The following is a 7,317-nucleotide window of genomic DNA, read 5'->3' as shown; positions in this document are numbered from 1 at the left end:
TCGGTGCGTGCGGCCCGCCCGCATCCCGCATCCCGCAGCACCGGCTGTACCCGGTGGACCCACACCCTTAGACTCTGCCTCCAAACCTGAGGTCGCTGGGCTCAGTCATTTCGCTACTACTTTTCACGACCTTATTTTTTAAAGTTTAATAATATATTTTATTTAATCAAACGTTTTTCAAAATATTGTCATTTTGACACGTAATCATTGAGATATTTCGATCCCCCCTTTCACTAAATCTTCAAATGCAGTGTGTGTTTCACCCACAGCACCCAACGCCCCTTCCATCACGGGAGCCCTGAGGAGGCCCTGGCGGGTTGGAGCACCAGCCTGTACACCACAGGCCCCCGCTCCACTCCTTAGGGGCGTGTACATCCATGTTTCTCTCTCTCTCCCTCTCCATCAATTTTTTAAAAATATATTTCTTTATTGATTTCAGAGAGGAAGGGAGAAGGAGAGAGAGATAGAAGCATCAATGATGAGAGAGAATCATTGATCAGCTGCCTCCTGCATGCCCCCCACTGGGGATCGAGCCTGCAACCCAGGCATGTGCCCTTGGCCAGAATCGAACCAGAGACCCTTAAGTCCGCAGGCTGACGCTCTATCCACTGAGCCAAGCCGGCTAGGGCTCCATCAATTTTTAAAAACCACAGAGCCTTAGGTGAGGATTTGTAAAAGGCCTCCGAGGACGGCACAGACCGTGAGGGGGCACTGCCAGGGTGGCCGGTAGCAACTGAAGCCACACTTGGCTGTTCACAGGCTTTCACGGCGGCCTGGGCGGCTGCCTGGGTGGACCGAGCCCTCTTTATGGATGAGGTCCCCAGGCTGACGGGTTCTAAGTGGCCTGTGGTCGTGGGGTAGCTGACCTGCCAGGTCATGGCTAACGGGTGCCACCTGGTGTGGGTGGGCGGGGCCTGGCCCAGTGGAAGTGCCTGGGCTTGAGCCACAGACGCCCACCAAGGGGTCTGTCTGTCTGTCTGTCTGTGGACAAGGAACGAAGACGGTCGCAGACAGCGTTCTCCTCCAGGGAAGCCCAGCTCTGGCTGCACACACACTGGGCGCCTCCATTTTGCTCAGACGGCTCAGCTGGGCCACTGCTTCCTTGGAAAGTTTGGGAGGTGTGCGGTGACATTCTTAGCTGCTATTTCCATGCACTGTGCTTAGTCACTCTGGGCAGCTCGGAAGCCGGCAGAAGCCATCCCACTGCCTGGGGTTGCTCATCTGACTGCACCCACACACACACACACACACACTGACTCTACCTGCTGAGGAGAGGAGCACTTAACTCCCCCCTCCCGCCCCCCAGGGCCCATGAGGACTCCAGAACAGCTCCTCCCAATTTAAAACAGAAAACCCAGGCTCCCGCCAAGGCCGACTCCACAGTGAACCCGCCTCTTCGGAGGCCCACCACCAGCTCCCTTCCCATCTGGAACATTCTCTGGAACTGGAAATAGCAGAGGCGGCTCCTGGACATTCACAATAGATGCCCAGAACCCCAACCCGGAGGTTCACGCATATAATCACGCGAGAGCCCCTGGCACTCCTACTCTAAGCATATATTTTGTTTCGGCTACAATTAAACAGCCTGGATCCGCTCAGGGAGGGCAGACTCAAGGGACCATTCCTCGCGCGGCCCTGCGGGCCATGAGAGCAGCGCGGGCGGCTTCATCCGTTGCATCATAAGGTCCCTTCCACCACCCACCCCCATACCCCAAATTCCCATAATCCTCAGCACAGATCACCGAGAATGAAAGTTACAATTCATTCCTCAACACCAAGCAAACCAAACACTTCCACCAATATTACTGGGAGACGCTTTCTTCAGCCTGCCCACCGCAGCCCTGACCGCCGGCAGGCCCCTCCGACCCTCCCCGCCCCCCTCTGGCTCACTTCCCTGAGCTGAATGTCCTCCAGGCTCACCCACCTTGAAGCCTGTGTGTTTCCCCCCTTCTTTGGCTGAATCATATTCTGTTTGTGGGATGGACCGCACGTTGCTTACCCACTCATCTGTCCAGGGACACCGGGGTTGCTCCCACCTTTTGGCGACTGTGACTAGATGAACAAGGGTGGACAAGTATCCGATTCCCCGCTTTCAATTCTTTTTGGTGTTTACCCAGAAAAGGGTTTGCTGGGTCATAGGGTAACTCTGTGTTTAATATTGTGAGGAACTGCCATCCCGAAGTCCCTTCTTTCTTTCTCAGTAAAATGCTCAGTTTTAATGGAAATCCCTAGGTTTCCTCAGGCCTCACCTCCTTGGTGACAGGCCTGTGCCATGTCCATCGGGGGCCTCTTGTTGGAGGACTGACCTCCAGGCCCACCCATGGCCAACGCTCCCGCTCCCATATCATCTTTTCCGCTGCCCAAAGCGCCCAGTCGTACCTCTCCCAGTCACTAGGTGGCGCGGACGAGTAGCCGGCTTTCTGGAGGAATGACTGGCTGAGACCATCCCCCTCTCGCCCCCACCCAGGTCTTCCCCCACCCTTACCCACTCCCTCTCCCACCTCCACCCCCACCTCCACCAGCTCTCATTCTGGAGAGCTACTGTGACCTATCAGGTGAGAAATCACTTCCCTTACACAGTGTGTGTGACTGCACCATGGACTGCAGGAGCAACAGGGAACCACGCCAGTGAATAATTTCTGAGCCTGAACTCCTGAGCGTGGCTTTCCACACGGAGGGAATAGCCCCCGGGCCCACTCAGCGCCCCGCCGGGGTAAACAGTGGGCGTTCTGTAACTGGGCTGGGTCGGAGCAGAGCCACTGCTCGGGACTCACCGCGGTGGGTCCAGGAGACCGTGGGACACTCAGAAGCTGCCTCACAAGTCCTTCCTGGTGAGGCAGAGGGGCCCCAAGAAGCAGAACGCACCAGCAAAGAGACCTGATATTCTGCTGGGGGCCACCAGCCAGCCAGCGAGAGGAAACCGGCCCGGGCTGATGTGCCTCGGGCTTCCCGCTTCACCGACAACTGTGCCGGAGCAGTGCAGTCGGGCAGCAGCCAAGCTGTGGGGCTGTTGCACACACAGGATGTTGTGTGCACAGGATGGGGGGGTCTCGAAGAAGTGTCGGGGTTGCAACAGTTGGGTTGTCTGAGAGTCAGGACCTGCCTGGCTCCTTGCCCGTCTCTCTCTCCCCCTGGGAGCGTCCCCTGGCCCTCCTGGGAGAGCTCAGCCCAGCCGGGCAGCAGCCTGTCCCAAGGCCCAGGCTCCACTTGGGACCAAGGAGCTCCAGGTTGGCTCCACGCATGTCATCAAGGCAGCAACCTGAGGAAGTTAAGATTTTTAGGGGGAAAGCAGGTGCCAAGTTATACAAACAGCTTAAGCTCACCCAGGTAAAAGAAGGAAATACGCCACCTACCAGCTGCAGCAACCTTTCAGAGTGAGTTTTTTCCCTAGTTTTTTGCATTTTCTAAAATTGTCTATAATGAACATACAAGAAATAATCCTATATAATAAAAGCCTAATATGCTAAGTGTCTGGTCGTCAAGTTGTCCATTCAACCAATCAAAGGGTAATATGCTAATGATATGCTAAGGCTGCTCAACCGCTTGCTATGATGTGCACTGGCCACCAGGAGGCAGATGCTCCGACTGGTAGGTTAGCTTGCTGCTGGGGTCTGGCCAATCGGGACTGAGCAAGATGGGCCAGACACACCCTGGAGCCCTCCTGCAGTCCCTCCCCAGCCCGATCGTGCACCAGTGGGGTTCCTCAGCCAGGCCTGTGCCCTTTCGCAATCCAGGACCCCTGGGGGGGATGTCAGAGAGCTGGTTTCAGCCCAATCCCGCGGGCCAGGCTGAGGGACCCACTGGTGCACAAATTCATGCACCAGGCCTCTAGTAAGAATAATAAAACGAGACTTTAAAAATCTCAAGGTCCCGCTCTAAACTTATGTCCAAGTTCTGGTAACAAAACCCACGCACAGGGAGCAGTGCCCACCTCACACCTGACAGGGAGACACAGCACCGACAGCTTCCGTGAGTGCAGGGGGAAGAGCACTGGAGCAGGGCTGGGGGACTTCCGGTCCTCGTCCTCTGGGTGGGAGCTAAGGCGTATTCGCCCGAGGCCAGAGGTGGCCTCCTGCATGCACGCCTGGCCTTGCTTCCCCTTCAGGCTCCTCCCTCGTCCACTCTGTGCAGTCCTGCTTGACTGTCTGGCTTCTCCCAGCCCGGTGGGCTCAGGAGGCAGCCGGGCAGAGCACAGCTGTGGTGCCTGATGGGGGTGGGGGAGGGCACGGCAGCTGGGCAGAGCTGGGCCCTGGGAGAAAGATACTTTCTCTCCCTCGGGGCCTCAAGCGCTGAGGATCCTGCGAACCCAGAGCTGCTGATTCTGCAGCTGCAGAGAAAGGCTGCTTCTGAATGAAGCCGAGGAATGAGAGAACGGTGCTCAGACATGGAGAGACCGAGTCCTGGGGACATCGCTAGGGCCGATCTGCGTGCCCAGGGCCAGCCCCAGCCCCAGCCCCAGCCCCCTGCAAGTTCTTCTTGCTGATGCAATCACTTGCCTCCTGGAGCTTTCCGGAGCGAGTGTGGGTGGAGTGTGTACCCCATTACAATGGAAAGACTCCTGGGGCAACCACCGTACAGGATCGGGGTACGGAGACCGCACCCAACCCTACCCTGGCTCTCCGCTTACAAACCCCCACATGCTCGAATTGCTACGGAACTTGCTTTCCTCAAAAGTGATTAGAGCAAACTTACTCACCCGGGGAAGGCGATGGAGGAGGAGAGAAAACTGTCTACAGATCCTGGGCACTTCCCTGGAGACGTAATTAGTGTATCTGGGCCATCACTCATTCTCGGCTGTTGTAATTTTCAGCTGCAGCTTAAGCTGCTGAGTATGAAGTAGCAGCTATTAATTAGTACACAGATTCATCAAGTGATGAAATAGAGAGGAATTGGTTGGGGGAATGGAAGTAGACATCACTCCACACGTCGATTCTCACCACGATTGCACCAGTCTGCCTGCCGGGCTTCACTTAGGGGATCAGCTGCTGTCTTCTCTGACCCACGGCCTGGTCGCAGCCCCGAGAGCCTGGCCACTGGTGACGGGGCCAGCCCTCCCACGCAGCTCAGCCCAGTGTCCCTTCCTGTTCTCTGAAGCGTCATTTTTAAGTTCACTATGTCCTGTCCTGGACGTGGCTTGTGCAGTGGCCTTATCATCATTAACCTACTCCTGCCTTTTAACTTCCACTGTCATTTAAAAAATGCTGCCACTGAGAATAAGAACGCGAGGGGAGAGACCACACCATGCCCCACGTGTCCAGCATCGAGCCCTGATGTCAATAAAGTTACGTAGGAAACGGTCACTGCTGTAACCGAGAGGTGTATTCCCTTCCTGCAAAAACAAAAACGCAACGAAACACAGCCCACCGAGTGCGAACTTGGGCATCACGAGCTTCTGGTCATTCAGAACTGAGGCTGTGGGACAGCAACCCGCCCACAGCGGCGATGGAGGGGTCACTGGGCCTTGGAATCCTGCAGTGACGCAATGAGGGGCCCTGGTGATGGGAACAGGAGCTAGATGCTCCTGGTTTGAATTAAATGTTTTCTTTCAAATGTTCAGACAGCCTCCTCCTCCTCCAACACCATAGCAACCAGGCGGCAGCTGGGAGAGCCGCCTGTGAGCTGGGCGAGTTGAGGGGGAGGTGGCCTGGGACTAGGGACCTCTGCTCCCCTCTCTGAGCCTCAGTTTTGGCATCTAGAACATGGGCACAACAACCTAGTTGTCGGTTCCTGTCAACCCAGGTGCTCCAGGAAGCGAAGGCCCAGGCTGGACTCATGAGGGGGAAGGCCCGGGAGGGAAGGGCGGGGCTGGGGAGGCCCCTCATCATCTTGCAGCTGGGGCTCGGCAAGGTGGTGGGGAGTCCCGGTGTCACCTTGTAGCCTGCGCTTCCCACCAAGCAGCCTGCCTGGTGCGCCCACTGATTGTCGCTGCAGAGGAGCCCGGGAAGTGGGAGACAGGGCCGTGGCATGGACACAGGGATGGAGCTCCGTGAGCCCTACGGTGAGAGGTCTGGAGGTCTCCCCTGCCGGGGCACAGGGCTCAGCTGTTCCCAGAACCCGGTCAAAGCCCTGGTTGAGGTGTGTGCTTGAGGCAACCAATCGATGTGTCTCTCTCACATCAATGTTTTTCTCTCCTCCTCCCTCCCTCCTTTCCACTGTCTCTGAAAAAGCAGTGGGAAAAATATCCTCGGGTGAGGATTAACCAAAATAAATAAATGAATCTCAGCACATCTGACAACTGGGTACCCTTTCCCTGGAGCCCCCGGTGCTGACAACGGCAATGAGAAGCTCAACAGGATCCTGAAGACGGGAAGTGGTGTTTCCTGCCGGGATCACTCCTACCACCCTGATCTCGGCCTTTACTGTTTTATACTTTCTCCTTCTGCAGCCCTTCCACTGTCCTTTGTAGGCTGGCGAGAGCCATTTGCAGAGCTGAAGTGCTGTTTCATAAACAAAGCTTTTAAAACAAGAATCCCGCTAGAAAAATAATGAGAAGCCTTTCAGTGGTGGGGGATGGAGCTCCCCTCAACTTGGCCTCAAAATAATGGTCCATGTACTAAGCCAGTGATGGCGAACCTTTTGAGCTCGGCATGTCAGCATTTTGAAAAACCCTAACTTAACTCTGGTGCCGTGTCACATATAGAAATTTTTTGATATTTGCAACCATAGTAAAACAAAGATTTACATTTTTGATATTTATTTTATATATTTAAATGCCATTTAACAAAGAAAAATCAACCAAAAAAATGAGTTCACGTGTCACCTCTGACACGCGTGTCATAGGTTCGCCATCACTGTACTAAGCCCTTGCTGTGTGCTCTATAGGAATGCTCTCTGTAATCCTCACAACCCCATGAGGAGGTCACAGGTGAAGAAACTGGACTCAAAGTTCAACAGCTTGTCCAAGGCCCCCACCCAGCAAGCAGCATGGTCAAGAGTCAAACTCCAGGCCATCAACTCTAAAGCTCATGTTCTTTTTTAAAAAAAAAATGTATTTCTATTGATTTCAGAGAGGAAGGGAGAGGGAGAGAGAGATAGAAACATCAATGATAAAGAGAAAATCATCCATCAGTTGCCTCCTGCAAGCCCCCCACTAGGGGTTGAGTGCACAACCCAGGCATGTTCCCTGACGAGGAATCAAACCGTGGTTGACGCTCAACCACTGAGCCATGCTGGTGGGGCTAAAGCTCATTTTTTTTTTATTTGTTAATTATGTACTTACTTAATTTAAAAATTTTAAAAATAATTCTTTATTGTTGAAAGTATTACACGTCCCCTTTCATCCCCCATTGACTCCCTCCACCCGCCCCCAGCCTCCTG

This window comes from Myotis brandtii, unplaced genomic scaffold (assembly GCF_000412655.1).
Source record: "Myotis brandtii unplaced genomic scaffold, ASM41265v1 scaffold952, whole genome shotgun sequence".
Lineage (NCBI taxonomy): Eukaryota > Metazoa > Chordata > Mammalia > Chiroptera > Vespertilionidae > Myotis > Myotis brandtii.
This window is presented reverse-complemented; position numbering follows the sequence as displayed.